General features: G+C 41.0%; 1 long non-coding RNA gene across 1 annotated transcript; it reads right to left on the reverse strand.

Moving 5' to 3' along the window:
• Window positions 1-11149: 11149 nt before the first annotated feature.
• LOC133280620 (uncharacterized) lies at window positions 11150-23950 on the reverse strand. The gene is made up of 3 exons (XR_009747250.1): window positions 23833-23950; window positions 12631-12803; window positions 11150-11401 (listed from the first exon to the last, which is right to left on the reverse strand). It is a non-coding gene; the product is annotated as an uncharacterized LOC133280620 (long non-coding RNA).
• Between the last annotated feature and the right edge of the window lie 796 nt (window positions 23951-24746).

Raw genomic sequence — 24746 nt, forward strand, 5'->3', positions numbered from 1 at the left:
CAGCCAGGGAAGTCTCTTTTGTCAACATCAGCAGTTTCAAAGGGTTTGGAATTTTGCAGACAAGTTTCATATACAATTATCAATCTTGTCTATTAATGCAAAATTGAGTTAGGTGTTTCAGAGTTTGAAAGAATGGGCCAAATCTTCACATCCACAGTGACTGCAATATGAATTGATACTTAGAATCATAGAATCGTAGAATAGTTAGGGTTGGAAAGGACCTTACATGAAAGGAAAAAAAGTCCACAGTTTTGTCTTCTTTCATGGGCTCAGGATGCTTTCTCTGAAAATTCCTACTTCCAGATTCACTCGCAATGTCAGTCAAATTTCTTATCACATCGGATGCTCTTCAATATTCGAAAGAAGTCTTTGCATGTATGAAGTTGTTGTTATGGTGTGTAATAATAAGTTATTATGCAGGCTTTGGGGATATCCTGCAAGTATATTCATAATGAAAACGACCATTTCATTTCTATGCCCTTAATCTCATTCTAAGTGCTTTAGCTACACCTCAGACATCCAAAAGATGGTCTTGGGTCACAAACCCCAGAGAAATTTTCTGAATTGTAAATCCTGGTCCCACAGAGGCACCAGCTTTAGCTTTGAGTTAAATGTGTATGTCTGACTGAGAAACATATTTCCCAATCTCATTATTTTTCTCAGCATTTCCTATTGTTTGGCTTAAATTACTTCCTGCTTGGAGAGTACTTGCAGTACTGGTGGCTGTGAAACCCATTTTGGATATCTGCCTTTATTCATGCACTCTATAAGGACTTCATGGTGTGATTACATAAACCAGTGATTGTTCAGTGGAGATAACAGTGGTATCTCTAAACAAGATAGTTGTGCTGAAAGGAACTGACTGCTTCAGGCTGATAGCCCTCACTCAAGCTCTGGTGCAGCCCTTTCCACTCCAGGGGAGACCAGATTCCACCCTGCTAGTTGCAACAGATGTTTATTTAACAGAGGATGTGCATTAACCTAGGCAGCCAGTACATAATTATTCAAATGCCCTATAAATTAGCACTTTGGTTAACTGTGCGCTCTCTCTCTCTCTTTCATATCAGGGAAGAGGGACTAATTAGGATAGAGGATTAATTAGTAATTAAAGACACTTTGAAATAGGCCTACAGAGGAAAGACAGTGTCTACACAAAAAAATACATCACATTTTAGGCACTTAGAGTTAGAAAGGTGTCAGGGGAGTTTTAAAACGAAAGGCTGTGGAAAGAGCACAAAGATTGGAATGACTCATCCTCTCCTGGGGAAGTCATAAAAACTCTCTATCTTTAGAAAAAACCCCACAAGTTGGGTCAGAAATCAATAGGATTCTGGTAGGAAACAATGACATTTCAATAGTAAAGTTTCATTTACATAAATGAATAAATAATAAAGTCCCATTTACATATTGCACTCCAAAATAGACAGGAAGACCACAGGTAATTACTTCTTTCCATACAAATGCCGGAAATCTAACAGTGTGCAAAGACTGACCTAGAATGTCTGGATTTAAACACTGACAGCAATATTTTTAGGGTCTCTTGGTACATCGTGAAAAACAGTATGACAGCAATATCAACCTGTCAGTGGTGACATGCTGAGTGAGACCAGAGTCACTGGAGGGACAGAAAACACGACGAGGTGAGGCGATCTGATGGTCTCAGATATATGGACTATTGCCATTTCCTGCAGAAACTACGTTCTTGACACAACTGGTCAAAGAACTTCCAAAGAAACAAACTGTTGAGTGATTAATTCCTGAACCCAGCCAAGGTGCTGCTTGAAAAGTTACTTTTGAAAACTCTGAACACAATGTACTCACAATCCACCTCCTTGGAGGACTTGAAAAGGCAAAACCAAAACCCTCACCCGGGAACAATGAGTTGGTAGGTTAGACAAAAAAGAAGCAAAAAAGAATCAACGAAAGTTACAAGTGATACAGAGTTGTTTACAGACAACATTGTAAAAAACATATGGCTGGTTGGAGATTTTGAAGGAAGTGAGATAAAAAATGGTAGAGCCAGAGGTAAAGAGGAATATTAGAAATAAGGAAGCATGCTTCGAAGTGTGGAGAACATGTACAATGGAGAAAACCAGAAAAGAGTTAAATCAAAGCGTGTCAAAAGTAAAACCAGAGTGAGAAAAGACAAAAGTAACTTTGAGAAAGAACATTCTAACAGCATAAAAGCTAAGAATAAAAATCTTTTTCAGAACCATCACATTAGAAAGCCTGCCAGAGAGCCTCTGGGGCTAAGAGATCATCACAGCCTAATAGGAGCACTTGCAGAAGCTACAGTTACAGCAAAAGAGCTACTTCTCTCCGATTTATTACTGAGAAATTATAGAGGATCCTTTCTTTTCAGGGGAATGAGGTGGAAGAACTGTCTCAGCTGAAAAGCCAGGAGAAAAGGTCTTGGAATGAATCACTGAAATGGAAACAAATTGGCCAGAGAATGTGACATTTACTCAGGAGTCCTAAAGAAATTCACATATGAAATCCTCAAACTACTAGCTTATTCTCAACCAACTTACTGCCTGAATCTCTATCAGTACCATAGTGAGGGAAGACGGCAAACATGACACTGCTTTTCAGAGCAGGCAGATGGGTAGCTTGGGAAAACACAGATCAGCAAGTCTGACTTCTTTATTGGCAACTTGGTGGGAAATACTTCTGGGTGCTGGCAACCAGTTGCATTAGCTGGGAAGTCAATCGAGGTCCCTTTGGCAGAGGGAAGAAACACAGCACAGATCTTTTCAGATTCTTTGACAGAATAAATGAGCTGGACCTATGGTATCTGACTGACCTATAACAGTGATTTGGAAAAGGAAGCAAATAGTAAAATTATAGAGTTTGGTGATGGTACCAAAGTATTCAGGTAGCAAAAACTGCCTGATAAAATTACACCTAACATTCAATATTAATAAGTCTAAATAAATCCATGCAGAGGGAAAAACATTTAAATTTATGGGCTGCTAAGTACTCACCCCAACACAGGAAAGAGATTCTGGAACTTGTGTGGATAGGTCTATCAGGCAGTGCTGCTGAGGAAAGGCAAATGAAGAAAATGGAACTTTAGGTGTTAATAGGAAAGTAACAAAGAAAGCAGCAACACGCCATTATGCTGTGGTTCAGTGGCTCAGCTGATCTGTATTGTGCACACCTTTAGTTCCTACATCTCAAAAATCATGTGGCAGAGCAGGAAACAAAGAGGAAAGCAAGAAGGATGATCAGCAGTATGGAGTGATTTCTAGATGAGAGGAAATGGACTAGGATTCTTCAGCTCAGAAAAGAAATGACTGATGGAAGATACACTAGAGTCTTCAAATCATGACTGGAATAGAAAGGGTAATATGGGCCAATTATTTGTTATTTCTCCTGACCCAAGACCTAGGGGATGCCAAAGCAAACTCAGGCAGCAGCCATAAAGCGAGTAAAAGGAAGGATTTTTCTCCATAGGATTTATAGTAAATTAATTGCCATCCAATGTTGTGGAAGGAAAAAGCCCCAACTATAAATATGCAAAAAAGAAATTTGACAAATTAAGAAGGGAAAATAACAGTTCACCAAGGGTTATTAAACCTATGGGTACAGACTTCAGAAAGGAAGTCTGGGACTAAACTAAAGGCTGCTGGGGTGTAGACATTTGTAATAGAAATGCTGAGATTGGAAGAACAGAAAATGAAGAGGTGTATCTGGGTGCTGACACACCAGAAAGAAGAGCAGAGAAAGGCACATAAGAACTGCAGGCCCTTGGCATCCAGATTAGCAGATGCTCAAGTTCCCAGCACATGTACGTGCAGCTTTCCAGGACACTCAGAATGAGAAATCAAGGAAGAATTGAGAACAAGGGACAAACTCCATCCAGACTTGACAAAAGCTCACTTGGCTGAGAGATAACGGCAGGGGAATAAAGGACTGGACCTTTAAGACACCAAGTAAGGCAGAGCTTGGATAAATGCTCAGAAAGCTGAGATAGACAGATCACAATCATGGTCAGCTCCTGAAAGTACAACAGGAAATCCAGAGCAAAGTTGCTAGCTTAAGGGTTGCACAAGAGGTCATAAGAACTCAATACCCAGTTTTCTTTGTCCTCTTTAACCTCAAGGAACTCTGACAACACACAGCTCTTGATGCCTGCATGCTGGCAAGAGTGTTTGGACACATAGGAAGTGGTGCATCTGAGTGTGTGAGTATGAGATTGGGATGAATGCAGTCAGCTTTATTTTAAAACAAACTTGCACAATCACAGCACTGTTGAGGTGGGAAGGCACTTTGGGAAATCATCTAGTCCAACCCCCTCCTCAAACACGGTCAGATAAACCAGGTTGCCCAGGTTTATTGCCAGCTGGGTTTTGAATGTCTCCAAGGATGAAGACTCCAGAACTTCTCTGTGACATATTCCAGTGTTCGATCACCATAGAATCATAGAATCTTTATGTTGGAAAAGACCTTTAAGATCCTCTTACCCCAGCACTGCTGAGTCTACCACTAAACCATGTCACTAAGGGCCTTGTCTAGAGGGTTTTCGCAGTAAAAGAGTGGTTTCTTGTGTTTAAATTGATTTTCCTCTGTTTCAACTTGCGCCCATTGCTTCCTATCCCCTCCTGGCACTACTGAGAAGAGCCTGGCTCCAACTTCTTTATCCCATGCACACACATGGATAAGACCCTTTGAGCCTTATAAAGGCTGAACAGTCCCAGCTCCCTTAGCCTTTCCTCATGTGCCAAGTGCCCCAATCATCTTTGTGGCACTAATTGCCACTCCTCCAACAAAGTTTCAGGTTAAGCTTTGCTGTACCCATTCCTAAAACTGTGCTACAGTATATATCAGAGGTGAATTATCTCTGGATTTACCTCACTCAGAACATAAAGCTTTGGTCAGATCCGGTACAGTTGCTTTTAGGTGCCTTCATTGTCCTGTCTGTTTAGGTCCTTTCCCTGCTGTCTCTCCCAGTCAAATGGGCATCTCAGGTAAATGGACTCTATTTATCAGAGCTGCACACTTCTCTAAATATATAGGGGAAAAAAAAATTTATTTATATTTATATATATTATCTAAAATATATTTTTATATATATATAATATAAATATAGGGATATATAGTTGAATACAATATGAACACAACCACAGAGAAAAGGTTTACAGACCTTTTCCCAAAATGGTTCTGAAACATCAGTGCTGCCTCCCAAGACACAAGGCTACATTCCAACAGTGGAAGCCAGGGCAGCTCATCTAACGAAAGCAGAAAAATGTAGTTATGCTGTATTTATTGAAGCCCACACTAGAGTAGCAAATAAAAGACCCAGCAAAGCAACGGGGAACTGTAACTGAACTTCAGGTTCCAGTGACGCAGCAGGGTAATTGGTACCCTGCTTTTTATACATACCTCTCTTTATACATACTTCATTTGGATACCAAAGGTTTCTCAAAATGGTTTGCATTTTTACGAGGAGCCATTAAGCTAAGAATACTGAATGAATTATTTGCAACATCATGAAATGAACTTCCTTACCTGTGGACAGCAGGGGGTTTTAAATTCACACTGCACTTTAAGCATGAGTTATTTACACTGGGAAAATCTTTTCAAGCTTCAGACAAAAAAAGTGAGATTCATTATATATTGTGCAAAAGCTACCAACTCATATACATGACATCAAGTCATATATTACAGACATGAAGCCTTTCACATTTTACTGAATGTCATAAGGTTTGCAGTTCCCACATTGTGTTTTAGTATTTCTGCCAAAATTGCCAACAAAGAACGTGTCTTTAACTTCTCTGACCCTATTGTGTCAAAAACATCTCTCATGCACCCCATACTGTATCTTTTAGACCTACTCAGTGTTCATTTCTGAAATTTCAGAAATGCTCAATAGGAAAACCTCAGAGCATACAATACAGCTTCCTTACGCACATCTGGAACCATACATCAAAAATCATGCCTATGAACAAATGTTATGCATTTTTTTTCTTACAAAATTAATGAAAGGTCCACTAATATTGCCACCAAAATAAGCTGGATCTTGTAAATGGCTAAAAAAGAACTAACTGAACTGATAAAAAATGAATTAATTTTGCTATTTATCTCTTTGGCAGGCCTTAAAATCAATCAATAATGAAAGGCTGAGCTCAGTAATTGTAGTAGGAAAATAGTAACTTCATACTGATTAATGTATCATCCACTGCATAAAATTATCTTCTATTTAGATCCTGATTTATAGCTTCCCTTACACATTTTTCTCCTCGTTTATTAGGCATGATTACAAATATCTGATTAGTACAAAATAAGCATGATATAAATATATCTGATTATTGCAAAATAAGCATAAGTTCACTACTTCTTAACCTGCATCTCAGCTCAACAAGGTGAAATATCCAACATGTGCCTCCCTCACCAGCTGATTAGTGCCATGTATTCCTATTTTCTTTTATTAACCTTGTGAGTGCTTGAGGAAGCAGACCATTGATTATGATCCAGAGAAAAGACTTGATTTCCTTTCCATGGAGTCTTCCACTGTGATGGATCCTCCCAAGGTAGATTCTTCTCAATAAAAGTATGTATCAACACAAACACACCTTTGAGAGCACACATGCTTTCTTTTAACTTGCAGGATAGCTGTGAAAAGGCATAGGAATGAGGGATGTTAGCTGAAGTTTATACAGTGATTCGAAGGTGAATTCACCAATTGTTATGGTCACCACATACATAAGCAGTGAATTTGTATACCTCAGGACTTTTTCAAATACAATTTAATTATGATGCATACAGCATTATTTTTATGAATTTAAAAAAAAAACCCATGAATTTGTGCCTTTGTTGAGTCCCCAGTGTCTTCTCTCCCATCAGCAAGCATTTGGGGAGTGGGTTATTTTTGCTTTGTTTTCCTGGAACTTGGACTTCAACCACCTACTTCATTTACTTATAGTTCTTGTTTTCACATTCAGGCAGGTTCCTTAGTTGTTGATCTACTTGCAAACTATTTTTCTGAAGACCTTAGGCTGACCTGTCTTGAATTTTATTGCCCTGGGCTATAGCCAGCCATAATAATCTATGAAGAACTGAGTCCCTTCACACAAGCCGTTAACGCTGCCTTAAAGACTACACAACCAGCATCAAAGCCTTGGTCAGGTTATGAGAAAAAGCTTGTAAACCTCACCACTTTGCATATCAGAAAAAGAAACAATGATATATTCAACAAATACCTAGACATAAACTAAGGATTAGCCAGATTGGACAAGGCATGGAGGAGCTAATGAAAAGAACCCTCATCTTGTGCAAGTCTAAGATAGTGTCTGAATAAACTCCACAGGCAATGAGGTGAGCTGAAATGTGCTGAAAGAACTAAAGGTATCCAGGCCTCTTTTTGGAGACATCATCAGTACTATGGCAGAATCTGGATGTGTTGGCATAACCCAATATCCCCAAAGTGTTGTTGGCAGTGATGCATAGGTGCTGCCAAAGTTAACTGAGCCACAGGGAAAACCTACAGGAAAAGAACACTCCCCCCTGCCCCATTTAAATATAAATCAATAAGAGTAATAAAAAAAGGATGCTGAAGAGGCATTGCTTGCAAAAGTAAACATGTTAGAAACAGTTCTCTTTTGTTCTTAAGAGCAACCTTTCACTAACGAAGGATGCACAGAAGAATTAGGGATTTGCCATAGAACTTGGCACTTCTGTTTACATCTCTCTTAGGCAGACATTGAAATACAAGCATGTTAACACTTAGGAAACTTTAACCAGTGACAGGAAGCAAATGACAAGGACACTGCTTTAAACCAGCTAAAGACTGGCAATCCTGAGGGTGACACTCAGGAAAGCTGCAAATTACTTGCCAGGGTGTGCAAAGGCTGTCAATCAGATGGAACCTATACAATCTGTGTGCACAAAACTCCCTTGTCCAGAACATCAGCCCACCAGGTCAGACTCACCACTTTGCCTCTGCGGTACAGTACCCTGTAATGGAAATAAGCTCTGGTTGGAGGCAGAGATGATGTGACATGGGGTCACATCCCATCAGCAGTACCCACTGTATTCTACCCTGTTGTAAAAAGAATATGTACACAAATACAGATTTTCTGCACACATCAACATGTTATAGCTCAGGAGAAAACCATTGTCTGTGTCTGGTTCTGTGCACAGTTGGTTGATATCAAGCAGTGAGGCCATTCAATCACTGACAGTGAACCAAATTCACTCAATGTTTCAAATGCATGATATTTATACAACCTGTGTTTTAATTCCTGTTTACATAATAGCAGCAGCACTTAAGCCCATTAACAGAAAGAACTCAAACAAAGCACAAGGACAGATTTCCTACAAAGTTTTCTATTTCCTTTCTGGGGTCACAGGTGCACAGTGATACCTAGAGAGTCCATTTCCATGATAAATATCTGGGCACCCAGGTTATGTAGTCTTGCCTGGACCCTAGACACTCCCAGGAACATCCTTTTGGTAGCTGTTCATCAAAACAATTGAAGACAACATTTTGATAACCCACAGAAGACATCACATAAATGAGCTTAAATTCAATTTACACAATTCCTTAACTTTCCAGTAATGAGTGAACCTCCTGTGCTGGATGGCCTTAACTGGTCTACAGATTAGCTTAGTCTGGTTACCAATGTCCGCTGAACCAACAATTCCTTAGTACTTAACCTATCTGTAATTCTTCCATTATTTCCATGAGTTTGGTCCAAGACCTATCATGAGCATGCAATTACAGTAATGCAACACTCAAGATTTTATAAGTCAGAATATAAAATCATTATTATCAATAAGCCTACAACATAGATTGCAGGAAGCAGACAATTCTGGATGTCCATAATGTATACTATTGCATAACCTTGCAGATTTAATACGGAAGTCAAGACTGGTTTGCCTTCTGTTAGCAAGTTCTCTGGCCGTGTGCTGAGGTCTGGTGTTACAACAGGTTAAGTAAAAAGGAAAGGAGAACAGTTCTGTCCCGGATACAAAAATGACATAACTACACAAAGATGATAATATTCATCTCACAGACAACTGAAATGGAAAGCTATGCTTTGTTTGGTGCAACCTGAACATGTACTGTATCATTCCTGGATACATGCAGCTAGATATGCTCTGGTGGACAGAGGGAAAGAGATAACACTCCTACCTGTCAAGACAAGCAAGATGGTTTTGTCTGTTATGCTGAATAAAGGCACCATGGCATGGGAGGGAGATTGAGCCTCTCCATAGAGGGAACTGTGCACAGCATGTTTTGGCTGTCTACCTGGGGTCTGTCCGAGGCAGCACAGATGCAGGGTTCCTGGCATCCAAAGGGAGATAAGATCTACACACTATCTATATTCCTCTTCCTATTTCTATCTTATTATTATTAAAGCAATGACATTACTTTATTTGTAGCAATGCCTTTCTTACCGAGATCCAGAAAGAAAGGTATACCCCCTCTGAGGAGCAGAACACCCTCCAAGGTTATAGGTATGGCCAGGGAAACTGTTGACGCAACTGCAACCGTGTTGTCAGAAATCACCATGCAGCTGCCAGAACTGGAATAAGCTTATTTCCATAGTCCACTCTTTTGATTAAAACATTATAGAGCTCAGTTATATTCCTTCTCAGAGCAGGTATGATCTAGATATCAGCCTTCCTGTTAATCATATAAAAACGTCTGAACAAGATTTCTCACTAGCTTTTAAAAAACTGATTACCAATATGTCAGCAGATTATGTATTGTGGATGCATGTTTACCTATGATAACTACAGACTTGGAAAGCGCAGGCCAAGCTTTATTCCCAGGTCTGTCACTAGCAGCCACAGCAGATAAGACCAAAAGTCCATCCCGGTATCCCTTCATACTCTTAAATATGTTAGTAGAGATGTTCAACAGGAAAGCTTAAGAAGCGGGCAAGCAGACACTGAAGCTTTGTCTGGTGTCTCACCAAATTCTGGTGGGATTTAGCAATTTCCCCACTGACTGTTGTGTCTTTTTGCTGCAATATGACCTAGTTTCTTAAAGAGCATTTGCCAAGACACACCTTGGAAAATGCTTTTTCTGAAATATGAATCCAAACTGCTTAAACTCTTTCCCTCAGACACCTAGATGGAGAGATAAGATAAAAACGTCTCCCTTTGTGAAGCACCTTTGAGATATTCCAGACTAAGTTTCCATATAGATGTACAGCATTAGATTATTAGTATAATTTTTGATAGGGCTTCTGTCTTCCATATTGTTCTGAAGTCAGTAAGCACAGTACTTCTCGTGTTCCACCGTGTGGTTTGCTTTGTCGGCTGAAACCTGATATCTGCTTCCCTATTAATATCATCGCAGTGTCTGAATGTATTTTAAGAGCTTATGATACTTGGCAATGAGTGGGTTTGATTTTGTTATTGTTGGGTCAGAATGCAGCGCATTTAATTTAACACAAGATGGGTTTTATCTGATCAAGAAACCATGCAATAGTAGGAAGGGATGTATTTCCTTTAAAAAACAGGCACCCCTTGACATATTTTCAATGGCAAAGGTTTTCATCTGTTTGAATGACAGCCACATACTCCCATTACACTGGCTGGAAAGCAATAATGGGAACAGAGAAGCTGGACAGTGATGCCAAAGCAGATATTTTTTGGCAGCTGGATGTAATGCATTTGAACTTGTGAATGAAAGATTGTGACATGGCTTTAGCTCAACCCAAAAGCCCTTTCTCTGGCAAAAATGTCCTTAAAACATATTTGCAGAAAAGCATCAAGAAAAGAATCAAAAGTGACTGATGCATTTTTACTGGAACTGGTGCAAGTAGGAATTTAAGCCTTTCCTCATCAGCAATACCAATTAATGGAGCAGGTCCATTGGGAGTCAGTTGCTGTGCGCAGTAGCCTTCAGAACCTCAGCACCAAAAAACATTCACCATCACCTGAACACCAGCACATCTTCCCCCATCCATTGCATGGCACTGAGCTCAGGCCAGAGCAATTAGGGCTGACTGGGACTACTGGCCACTTTGCTTCCATGCTTCTGAAATGGGGGCCTCACCTCTCCCCTTCATCTGATTAAATGTGACATTTCCATTCAGTAAAAGAGAGAACATACACAGGAACTTCACCAAAAAGTTGGAACCTCGTAATAATTTTATTAGTAGTGACAGCAGCATCTGTGGTTTCTGGAACGTACACCCCAACATAGTCACATATTCCTGTGAGAAGTTACCATCCCGACATTAAAGCTCATCCGTTTAATGCTTACCTTTACAATTGCACCATGCCTGACACGTTTATCGGGGCACAGCTTCTTCATTTGACACAAAAACTGTATGTCTGCATTTCTTGTTTTCTTCATTTCTTTCTCCCCTCTCCTTTGGGTAGTGGCATCTGTTGACTCTTCTTAGCTTTAACAGCAATGTTATATATACTGAGATCCTATCTGGACAAGAAATGAACAGAAATATTATACACAGCTCAATAAGAAAACAGATTATTACATGAGCCCCCGAAGGCCTACTTTGTCTGTGCAACAGTTTGTTTTACTTTTCATAAAATTTATTTTGGCTGTAGCCAGATTGATGATGATTATATTTGAAATCCCTCCCACAAATCTGTCACATAAACACATCATTAATTTCAGCTTTTAAAACTTATTTGGATAATTAACATGTTTTCTTACTCATTAGCAGGTACTGCTCATCAGCAAACAATAAACCACACCTTGTGTTTGCAGCTTTTTAGTTGCTGGGGTTTGCCACTGCTTTAAATGCATTCATAGTAGTTAGAAAGCTACACAGCTTTGGGGGAAAAAAAAACCCAAACAAGCAACAAAACCCATCCCAAGTCATATCAAACCTCTTATTAATCTAGACAGATCAGCCTATGCAAGCTGAGGGACAAGGTTTCCAGGTTCTCCTTTTGCCAAACAAACATACGAACCAACCCAACACAAAACCAAAAAAACATCCCCTACTTAATCATACTTTTAAAGTCTGATACAAAGCAAATCCTGATTCATCGGCATTTCTGTTGATAATACCAGTAGATTAAATATCTTCCAGCAAAATAAATAAATAAATAAAACAGGGGCCGAAAGAAAAAGGAATCATGAACTGCTGCAGCAAAGGGGGCAGGAAGTGCCCACTGCAGGCTCTGTCGTCCGCACAGCTTTTATTTCATGGAGACACACAGACAGCCTATTCCCTGGTGACAGCTCTCTGCGCTTTCCAATCCTGCACAGGATTTCCTTCTGTCTGAAAGTGTAAGAGTCGCTCCAGTAAACACTCTGCATATGCGTTCCAGCTGCTGCACTCATTCTGCCAACGCAGCCCAGCGACAAGAAAAGCATTATTTCCTCCTAAAACCTTCTAATCACTAGACCATGCCATTTTCATCTGGCTCTTTCAGGCATCAGGAGCTTGCGTTGCTTTCGGTAACTTTATCGTTATTAAGAAATTAGCTTTTGTATCGCAGCATGTTAATCTTCATCTCAGCATTCTACAGGATGAACTTCAATGCTAAGAGCCCAGTTTCCAGGAACGCTTGCACTGATTATATAGGCTCCAGAATGTATATTTTAAAAAATATACTGATATGTATGCAAATTCATGTTAATACACACCCATATATACACTACGCATATATGCTCATATTATATACAATACATACACACGTGCTTAAAAGAAATGACCATCTGTACCGTTTGCTGCAGCCTCTATTTATTTTGGCAGGGTCTTGCCTTTACAGGAAGAGGGTTTTTTTTCATTGTGAAGCCTTGCACAGCTTTGCCATTCCTTTCCAGAACAACTGCATGGAACTGGATGGAGAGAAACTTTCTCAACCTGCAGTAAAGAAAATAAGACTTAAGAACAAGCTTAAGGCGTATCCTATTACTAGCATAACAATGACTTTTTTCAAAACTAGACTATCCTGTCCCTAGGGAAATTTCTGCAGATTTCTTTTAACCCTTTCTTTGGAGCGAATTTTGTTGACTTTTGTCTTTTTTTTTAAGTCTAAATCTTTAAATATTGTTCAAAGAATTCATTTTGGGTTTCTCCTTTGAAGGCAACCAGTGACAACAGCCCTGCTATGCTGCATTTCCATAAATTTCCTTGAAAGGCAAAACATAGGTCCAATTCTCATCAATTTTCATTTTCAGTTTTACATTTTTTATCCCTCTTCTTTCCTGAAACAAAATCCCCACAACATCCCCCATGCACCCACAACAGGAAGATTTTAATTGTTCAGCCCATGTGTACTCAAATGGCCTGACAGGAGAAACCTTGATTGTCCAAATGGAAATTGGAGCATGGTAATTACACGGTCAAAGCAGGCTTCAAATAAAGGGCAAAGCTTTTTGTACACAGCAGAAAATAGGCAAACATCACCTAAGTTCACACAAAAGCCAATTCAGCAAAATACTCTTTTCCACAGCGCAGGGCAATTATATCGAGTCATAGCAAATATTTTAATCCCTCATATTTACATTTGGATGATTATTTTAATGCATTAATACACATAAAGGGGGGCAAGGAAAAGCAAACCTTTTCAGAACTGCAAATACAACGAACGTGTTACCAACATTTCTGTTGGCACTGGATTTCTCCACTTAGTGGCATAATAGCATAAAACTTCACATTTCAAAAATTCACACAATTACATTTCTTTGAAAAACTGTCTTTCCATAACCCATTTCGTATGAAAACAACCACGTTTTATGCCCTTCCTTTAGAACCAGTCAAAATATTTTACTAAGTCAATGAAGTAGCTTGGCAGTTTGGCATCTATCTCTGTATCACCATTGAAGACTATAGCTCAATTCCCAGCTCTACAAGCTCAAACAGATGTGGAAACCACACATCTTCACATGCTGGATGAAGGAACTCTCTCCTTCGGAAGAGCTGCTTCCCTTGGGAGCAAAGTGCCAGGCAAAGGTACTGAAGTGAGCTAGAATTGTGGGTCACAGATTAACTGATTTTAGGATAGGACTGCACTGCTATAGACAGGCACCGTATCATTGTCTACCATCTGCATTTTTATCCAGCCGTACTGCAGAGATGAGCTGATTCACTTTAAAGTCCATGTGATCTATGCCTAAAGTATATAAAACAAATATTTAAGGATGAAAAACACCAAAAATATCAAAGAAGTCCTTGCAATATTTTACTTCTTATTAAATGTCATTCCTTCAGGGTGCTTTTAATGATGAAAACATGACACAAATAGACCTTTTAGTGTGTCTGTCAGTGATGTTATAACCACATCAATATTCACGCCTGGTGCCTTCACCAGTTTGTCTGTTCATCTTAATATTGTTCCTAAATACCTTTTTTATAAGTCTTTCCAGACAGTGCGTATCAAAGGGATTATTGCACTTAATGGGTGATTAAAGCCACTCGCCCTTCAGCCTCATGCCTGCAATGCCACCTTAGGCATACAATAATAACCCTGAAATGACTAGCTGTCATGTCTCATTGCTTAATTATATTGTCACGAAGGAGCCCTCCTCAGAAACCTCTTTAGAAATTCCAAATGAAACAGACATTGGCAGCAGTTTTCTTCAAAGCTTTTTAAAAATTATTATTATTATTTTATTGCTTAAAAACTTAAAGCAAACACCAACAGTCTTAAACAAGCAAATCCATAAAGCCGCAAGTCCAAAAAAGCCTCAGACTGCAGGCTGATTTGAAATGTCTCCCAAAAGATGGCAATCCTGTGCTGGCTGGAGTCCACGATAGCAAAGAGCAGCTCAGTCGTTATTACAGCCTGTAATACCTGTTGTTTAGCAGTGATTTCCAAGGGCACTACTTGCAGTTCAAGTGAAACATGCAAATACCTCAAGTCACTGGCTCCTAGCGCCCAAGGGGGCATAGCAGGGGGCTCTCAGGGACAGCCCAGAAGCTTTTTGGTGTCCAGAGCTTTGAGTTATTTAATGGCCATCTTGTTTCTCCTCGTTTGGTTCACAACTTTTATAACAGTGCACCAGCAGCCCCAGACATCCCTTGGAAAAGCAGCTGTCCTGCATGTTTTCCTTCACTTGAAAACATGATGAGAAAGACTTAGCAATAATTAAACTCTCTCTTTCACCCTCAGTTTTGTCTATGCACAAATCAGTGATAACTCCTTTCCATTCTCTTTTTCCACAGGAATAGGTGACACTGAAGCTATTTCAGTGACACTACTCACAGACGTTACTATGGGGAGATACAGTGAATTAGGTTTGTCTAGCTTAACACTAGGTTTCAACAGTGCTTGCAACCCTACTTCTTTGCCTTCCAAGGGGCACGATGAAAGGCAGGATGTGCGGAGCGGTCCCCTCCTATGCATGGAGCCAGGCCTGAGAATTATTTCCTCTTTAAAGGAGGAAAATATGTGCTTTTTCACACATTTGCGTACATACACATGCAGAGTTGCAGCTCACTTTAAATAAATTACCAAACCCACCTCCAGTTAAAAAAAAACCCTACAGGCAACAGTATGAGGGAGGAAATCACTCTGTAATGTATTAATCATGAAATTATAAGAGTTTGACAGCTGCTTATGATAAAACATTGAGGAGTTTAACAGAGCTGTGATTTGATAGCTTCTTATTATGACAAGCTAGTCCTGTCTGTTCATGTTTCAGTGATTAACTCCCATCACTCTCTGTCTAGCTTTACGCAGACAGGGCAGTTTTAGCCATGGAAACATTCTCTGCCCTTCTGCCACTTAGTCTGAGCTGCTATGATGTGCCTGAGTTTGTCATGACAGTAGCAGCAAGACATAAATCCATGAATACAGCTTAGGCTAAATAAGCCTTAGGAACACTGCAAAAGAACACAGTTTTACTCCTCTGATCAATTTTTACTTGCACATTGGTAGCACTGTGTGTGCCCTTGACCTTGATTCATGTGCATTGCGAGCTGGAGATCCCACGTATCCCACATTGTCGCAGCATAATGTGAAGTACTACCTGCACCTCCATGTCTGATCTCAAACTAACTACATTTACAGCTATTTGAGCTGCTAATGCAACGTACAGGACAGATTAACAAGCAAACAATATCATGCTAAAAAGACCCATCAGAGTTTCAAATCTGATTTTGCAGTCCAGCCTTTTTGAAGCGTAAAGCTGACTTCCAGAATGAGTGACATTTTCACCTGCAAAAAAATGATCCTGTTCTTTGTAATTTCCTTATGTGGAGTCAACCCAGTCCATTACAATTCAATTCACTGACTCTAACAGTAAAGAAAACAACCATTAGCTAGCAACCTATAAAGATTTCCTTTCTTCACATGATTCAGAGCCTTTAATCTTTTAGCAAGCACAAGTGGCTGCTGAAGTGCATTTGTTCAGGGCTCAGTTTAAAATGTGAATTAATGGAGTTGTAATACTGCAGTAAATGAAGATCTTTAACATTACCCCTAAACGTTATCGCTAGTCGATAGCAGCTTAGATCCATTGGAAACACAGCTACAGAGATTTACCTGAGCTGGGTGTTCAGTTAGGTGTCCTTATTAGGAAAAGAATCAGAACACAATTTAGCTGTGATTGCAAGCCTGCTGCACAGCAGCTACTGTAACTGGAAAACCACATATAATAGCACAGAGCAGCAACAGTTAATGCAGTTATTTAAAGGGGTGGAAAGAAAAGAAAAGCATTACCTCAAGAGGGAATATAGTTCTTCTTTTAGAAAAATGACTTTTAAATAATGTCCTAAAAGGCTAAGAGGCCATTAGTCATTTTCAATAATGACAACGGGTAATTTATTGTCACGCACATGCCACACAGTTAACAAAGGGGTCAGCTCTAGGTGTGTTACCAGCAGGAGTTCTCAAAATAGATGTGCAGGGAACAGTCACACTAGTGTGAAAATTAGGTCAGATTTTCCATACTTTGTTTTGTATCAAATTATTCCCCAATAGGAATACAGAAACATACACAGGAAAATAGCCAAAGAACCAGGTTACATTCTTAAAAGCTGCTAATAATGTTGAGCATTCCATTGGTGATGCATCAACATAGCCATGTTATCAGAATTTGGGCTCAGCATCCTGCAAAAAAGCAGGCTGTTTAAGGTGTCTCAGGTAATTTCCACAAAGGCAAGACCCTATAAAAGTGATTGCTTCAGAAAAGTTACCTGCTACTTCATGTGCAAGTTGTAAGTCTGTAAACGTAAGTGGTCAAATCCATGGAGTGATCAACCCCCAGCAGCTTCCAGCACCATTACAGACAAGATTCTGCATCCGAGCGTTTGTACAACCAAAGTGTCTGCAGGTTTCGTGGCTGCTATGAAAGAAGTATCCCTTAACTATATTACTACACAGAAAACTTACAACGTGGTCATCTTTGGTTTTAAAGAGCTGCTGTTAAACGAGGCTTTGCTTCCACCAGTATTGAATCACCTTTTAATTCAGGCTGGTACATACGGTCTGAGAATGTCTGAGAAAACATCCATCTGAAGAAGAATGCCTTGAGTTTTCATTGTTACCAGGAATACCATCAGTGGAACAAATCTAGATGATACCTGGTGGAAGCCGGTTGCCAGGGTTCCCCCAAGCTTTTCCTCACCCTGCAAATGCCACCTGGGATGTGTAAGAAGCTGAGACTTGCTGCCTTCATAACTTCACTGGCTTGGTGACATGTTATGAATAGGAGAAATATTAGGAATGATTTTAAGCATTCCTTCTCTGACGCTCCAAATCCCTTGTTTACTTTATTGCCTGAGAGCTGTCAGATTGCTCCCTGAGTTGACAAGTCTTGAAGTTGAGTGAAGCTGTCAAACAATGATTTGCAGTAGGCAGCCATCTCGGAAGGGTTTCAGTACACAGGAATTCAAAGAGAAACAGCGATAACCTTTCAAACTCCCCGAGCTTTCTGCTGCTTGACATGCACAGAGTTTGAAGCAATGCCATTTAACACAAAGACATCAGGCTTGAAGTAATTACTCAGCTGCATGGGAAGAGGTAGGGAAATACTTTGCTTCTTTTAAACAAGTTTCCAGGTGGTGCTGATCTTGAACCTCCGAATGCTTTATCAGGAATTGTCAGCCTGGAGAAATACAGCCATAAGCAAAGCTTCTATTGCAAAACCAGTATGGCTTTAGAAATCAGTCCAAATTATTAAATTCAAATCCAAGTATGAACTAATCCGAAAGTTTGGGTTTGTTTCGGTCTGGAATTTTGATGGAGTTTAAGGCCTCTCACTTTCAGTGTATAAACCTGGGGAACAGCTACATGGTTTTGATGATTGTTATTTACCAGGAGAGAAAGTTTACAACTTGATTTGGAAGTCTTATGTAATTTGTCACCCATGAAGGGTCCTTCGAGTTCCTCTCTGGAGATAGCACAGACTATTTCAATACTGAACTCTGTTCTTTAAACAACAACTTTAAGAGGAGCCTGAAGTTCAACTGGTATTTCAGAAAACGGCATACCCTTTTCAATAATAAATCCATCATTAAACTTCTTGGCCTCGCGGCCTGCATCTCTTAACACCTTGCACCATTTGTACGTGTTCTGAAAGGCTACAGAAAGACCCTGTTGGGGCTATGCTAGCAACTCCAGATTTAAGGAAGAACAGAAACCTTTTTTTTTTTTGGTAAGATGATCAACTTCATATATGTGCTGAATGAATATGAAAAGGAACAGAAATATATTTAGCACTGAAGTGCATAACTTTTGCCTAGAGCCTAAGAAAGCAAAATATCCTTGCTTAAAGATATTTAGGTTTACATAAAATTCTATGTGAATGATTTCATAAATAAGCATGGCATGAGTAGGTAGGACTTGCGCATACTTTGGAAAGACAGAATTGTCTGTTAGGTTTTTGTAGGTTGCTGCATCTTTGCTTTCTAACTTAATATTTAATAAAACATATGCATCTCTATAGAAATTTCACAGAAATATCTTGGTAGGTAATTCCTCTTTTATTAAAGTAATTAAATCATCAGACAAGCTTTTTCCTGACTTCCTCCCTCAGGCCCTAAGAAAGAGAGAAGAATTCCCTGTTTCATTATTCTCATTAAAATCAGTCCAATAAAAGGAAATGAAGCTTTCAAAGTGATCACACAGAGGCTACAGACTTGGGATTGGTGGGTCTGTTCACTCTCCGGTACCGATAACCTCTGTGGCCTTTAGCAAGACACTGAGCCAGCTTCCAGTTCAGTTTCCCTGTAGGGTAAAATGGGATTTACATAGCGTTAGACACGTCAGCTATGTAAGTCTTACTCTTTTGTTTTCTATAGCACTTATATGAACCCAACTCACTTTAAAAAGGTTTCTGGCATCTCTTTGCACTGTATGAATCCCAGTACTAAACCCTAACACTTTACAGGAGGAAATCAGTCCTCTGGTTAAACTTGGTCTGAATGGCATGCACTGTGTGAGAGCTGAGCACTGTCCTTAGGTGGAGGAAAAGATGCAGGAGAAAGTGACAAATGCAAGGTATCAGTCAGGTCAGCTAGCAAGCAAATGCAAACTGCTCCAGGATTACACTGACACAAGAATGCAGAGCGTACACTACTCTCCTGACACCATAAAAAGCAAAAGGCAGCCAAACAAAGCGAAGCACCTGCAGCGTGAATTTCTGGGCTTTGGCATGAGAATTAGATCATGATGCTTATAGGACAATAATTAGGAAGGGAGTTTCTAGGCTCATAATTAAAGAGTTAAGGGCTTACCAAGCCCTGAGTTGCAGATGTATTACGTGCCATAAAAGGTGTCAAGAAAAGTTCAGGATAGTTGTGAATAAACCCTGCCAAAATTCATGCCCGAACACATCTAATAACAAAATATGTGTACATGACAAGCATGTCTGATAGCTCAGTTTTCTAGACACTACATGGCGTTTTGAAGAAACATTAGATGCTGATAGATCTGCTTTTTACATTTAATGGTGCAGACTAAAAGGAAAAACGTGACAAACAGTGTTTAACCAAAATAATGCAATAATATAGATTCTTCATCATAAGCCTTGGCAGCAGCACCCCCTTTTCTTTTTTTCCTCTCTTTTTTTTTTTCATAAGAGCAGATAAACATCTATTTTGATCCTGTTGCAAGGAGTCCTGTTAGCTTACTGAAAAGCAATAACATTCATTTCAGTTCTGGATCCTTTCCTGCCCTCTCCTCCAACTTCATATTTGCTAGTTGTTGAAACAAGGGATGTACATCCAGTCCACCAGCTATAGCTGGGTTTGCCAGCAACATCATTTTCAGCATGCTTCATCCCAAATGGTTAGCAGTGATGACGAGCAGAGGGGGCCCACTCCTGCCAAGGCTTTGTACCCACTCAGGGATCCCCTGAGACGTACCTGGGTGTGAGCACTGGGAGCATCCAATTTTGCAGTGGCTGGAGGGAGCATGGGGGTCTAACAAAGCGGGGCAGGCACACACCACGCTGGCAGATAGGGAGATGCCTTCTGCTTTGCACCGTCCCAAGGGCGTCTTGCAATAGAAGCTTCACCTTCTTGCTGCAGGATTTACACGTTGCAAGTCCCAGTTCTGTGAGGCTTTAGGCACCTGTTGAACAGCTTCCTGTCTGCAGGAAGAGAGAAAGACTGCTTGAAATACGTGCAGAATGTACTTCTTCACAGGATCAGGGCCCAGTATGAAAAAGTCTGTACAATTTAGTCTTGTACTCTATGCAAGCTTGGAGTTTAATACTGCAGAGCACATGCCACATGCAGAATACAACTTCGCATTCCCAACTGCAGGAACTGAAGTCAGTAAAGGAATGTGTGTGACTTAGGAATGGTGAATGCGGCCTTGGGAAGAGGTTAACATGGAGAGCACCCGAAGGAGGCTAACAGGATGGAGTGGCAAGCATGCTTTCTCAAGAAAAGCAATTAAAAATGACACGACGTTAGAATAAGTCAGTCCAGAAAGCATAGCAGAACGTTCACCTGCGAGTAATCTGGGCAGACTGGTCACTGCTTGGGGAACAAAAAGCTGCCTCACAAACGCCCAGTGTTTAACTTGAAGTCCATTTGTTAATTCTGTAAACATCGCTGCTTCCGTTCGGCACTGACACGCTATTGACAGCGGGACTCGAATCCCGCCAGGAAGGAAGTATCAGGTTTCGGGCAGCTTCGGGACGCTTCTCAAGTCTATCTTCACCTGAAGGGCTTTGGCAGTAGTTACTGACAGAAGGAAACACCGTGCAATTCGGGCTCCATGTGAATGAAAACTGCCTAACGCTTCAGGTAAGCGTTTGGGAAGGTGATGCAGTTGGTGCCCGCAGCTCAGGTGAGGTCGCATTCCCTTTTACCAGCCTCCTGATTTCATTTGCATTGCACCAGCCGGACCGTAGCCCCAACAGATTTCTGCTTCCCAGTCAGCATTGGCCCTGGCATGGATTCAGGCAGACAGGCTGGGAGACCTCCACATGGGACCAGGGCTGGCATCTTCAGCCCAGCCATCCTGCGGGTTGCCTTGTCCTGCTGCCAGCCATTCCCATCGGTTTCTCCGTATGATTTCACTCGTTGCCCCTCCCATTTGACATAATTAATCACTGGTTAATCCAGAAGTGTCCTTAATGCAGATGCTCCTCTGGCTGGGAGGCAGCACTGTAGGTTATGCTTTTAAGCTAGGGGAAGGCCCAGTGCCACGATGTTTAAACATCTTTCCCACTGAAGGGTTAGACTCAGATTGCTCAGGTCCTGAGAAAAGAAATTTCACACATATGATATGGGAAACCAGACGCCTATATCATGTTAATAACACAGACAGGAGGGCACCTTGGGCAACTAGTACTGAATATATACTAAATAAAGAAGAAACTAGCTTCTAGGCTGGGCACTGGGAATCCTTGTCAGGTAATTTCAGATTGCACATAGAAAGAATTGCACATTAAATACAGGCCCTTGCTAGCTTTGGGCTACTAGGACCGTATGCTAACTATGAAGGTTAGAAGAAATATTTAGCTTCAAAAAAGCCTACACAATAATTTAACAAATGATCTGAAACCCATCAACTCATCAGCATTTAGCAGGTCCTGGTGAGCATCGCAAACCATGAGGTAGCTCCTGGAGATATCCCATCATTGTGAATGAGGCCGTCCTTAACTGAGGTGTCCCAGGCACTGCAGCTTACTGTGGGTGTAAAGGAGCACCCAGGGAGCATGGGCAGGTCTGGGACATGGCCGAAGCGGTACTGCAGCCAGCTGGACTCCTGCAGTCCCAGCTGATGGTCTCCAACCATTCCTGACCAAGTCAAGGCACTGCTGTGCTCACTGCTCAAGGCACACCTTGTGTCACAGCCACCCATGGCATTTGTCACCTCCACACACACTCTTTGAGGACCATCATTAGAAGCTTCTTTATGGGTTCAGCTCAAGAACAGGAGACCAGTCACTGTTAAGCGGTGCATGAAAACACATCTATGCTCTGAAAACCTTTCAAGCCATCCAGTGATTTGCAGTCCTTTTCTAAGTGTAACCTCAAAGGATCACATTTTCATTTCAACCCCCATTTTTAGGACACTCACCTTTTTTCCCTTTTCTTTTTCTATTTTCTTTAAACACTCCTGCTTTCTTTATTTATACCTCAGGTATATGTGGTATGAAGGGCTAATCTTAAACATTTACAGCCTGAGGTTGGTTTGCGGTATTTATTCCAACTTATTATATATTATAGTATGGTTTTGATTATATATGACAATCAATTTGCCGGAATTTATAGCTCTCTGACTAATATGCTTTCATGATGTACTTGCTCTTAATTTGTGGATTTTATGGAGAGTTTATTGAGGCTGGATTTCCCACTTCTCTTTCCACTTGCACTTTCTTTTTAAATCTCTATACCTGTAAATGCATGACAGAGAAAGAGACAGAGAATATGAAAGTTTAATGGGCATAAAAAGTGCTAGATCAGTTCTCTCACAGTTTAATATCCCCAGAGCAGCTGCACAGCAGCCTTTCCCAGGCTGTTGCCATTCAGAGGTCATCTGGTGGAGAACCCCTCTACCTTTGAGTTTGGACCCCCAGGGCAGACAAAAGCTTCTGAGCACATGCAGGACCCTGGCATCAGCAGGGGAAAAGATGCCAAGAACGAGGATGGCTACAGACCAGCATAGACAGGGAGGACACAGCCAGATTTATCCCTCCCTGGCAGAGTACCCTCAGCAGTGGCATCCATCCTCTTCTCCACATGCTTTCACACTACTGCCCAGCTTCCCATCTGTTTGCAAATGTCCCCCCTGCCTTTGGCATATATGTTGAGATCCATGAGAAGTCTACAGGAACAAAAGAAAGAACCTGGTCTTGCAGCCTAGGCCTACGTTTTTAAGCTCTTCCTCTACTGAACACTTCCTAATTTAAACCCCTTGGTTACGGGTTTTAGGTAGCTCCCAGGCAGTGTTTGTTTGATTTTTCAGACCACAGAAAAAATGTTTTATGTTCTCAGCAAAAAGGATTTGACACAGCGCTGGAAGGTAAGAAGGCAGGGATAAGCAGGGTTCAGGTCAGCATCTTAGTTCAGATAACGAACACACAAAGCATGGTAAATAGGCCACAAGTAGAGGCAGATTGCTGCAAGGAGGAGGTAAGAAACCTACTGTGAATGGGGCAGGGACCTCAACCAGTACCCCCCCAGGCAATGATTATAGCTGCCAATGACTGAAAAGCATGTAACAGCCGTGGCATTGGAGTCTGCCTGGAGTACCTTCCTGCGCAGACACCTTCACAGGGGCTGTCTGGTATGAGGCTAAGCTGGGCACATCAAAGAAACATCAAGGCAGGTACTGCTGTGAGCTGTAGGGAGAGGGTGACATAAGAGGACACCTGATACAAGAGGGGGTGAGACCAACTGGAGCTTAGGCTCTGATGCACTGCCCAAAGGTCAAGGAGGTGGAGAGAAGCCAGAACAGACCCAGACAAGACCCACTCCTACTCACCAGTGCATGGGGTGTTGCATCAGGCTAGGCACGGAGAACAGACCTTGACTTTCATCTTTATTCTGATCTTCCTCTCAAGAGTGTTGCTTCACACAGCCACAGACAGCTGGGGAGCTGTACCCAAACTGTGGCAAAAACAGAAAAAGGGAGGAGGAATGCTCAGGAAAGGGAAATGCAGGCCCTTAGGAGCCCAGGTTTTGCGAAAATTTAATGGGGCTGAAGCTTCTTTGTCACTTAAATGCTTATAAGAACTCTACAACAAATACCTTCTGATCTTAGAAAGCACCCAGTATCTAAAGCGACCTAAAATTTAGCAAAGAAACCCAGCCTTGCTATAGAACTCTCTAAGAGAAGGAGTATCATAAGGTATCAAAATGCCTTAACAGAAAAAGATACAAGATGCAGCCTTTTTTAAAACTGTCCATGGATTTTAAAACGAAGTTCTACTCAAGCCATATATACTTCTACAAGCCACATATATTTCCACAGTTCTTTGCATTGAAATCATCACTGTTAAACAGGAGCCAGGCTTTGCCTACGTCTTGCCACTGCCTACCTTCTTCACCCATACTCCCCCTTTTCAGGGAGATTCTGGTTTGAGATACTGGTCTTCCTATTAAAAGAATAGGAGCCGCCTGAGAAATTCAGATTTGTTATCAGTCTCATTCGGAATGCATCACCTACAACCTTGTGAAAGGGAGGAGGGGGCAGCATCCCAGCGGGGGAATTTCCAGGGGTGTCCACTAATTGCTAAATGCCTTTTGGGCATGCGATGCAATGGAGAAGGGGGAAAGTATGCAGTCACTGCCTGATCTCACAGACCTTGCTTCTTCTTCTCTGATACCCTCACTGAAAAGATTATACGAAATTACTAGACTCCACAAAGACTGTAAAATGCTTTACTTCACTCAGAA

Source organism: Pezoporus flaviventris, unplaced genomic scaffold (assembly GCF_033815535.1).
Source record: "Pezoporus flaviventris isolate CSIRO_AGI_PZ_B2104156 unplaced genomic scaffold, CSIRO_AGI_Pfla_v1 ptg000083l, whole genome shotgun sequence".
Lineage (NCBI taxonomy): Eukaryota > Metazoa > Chordata > Aves > Psittaciformes > Psittacidae > Pezoporus > Pezoporus flaviventris.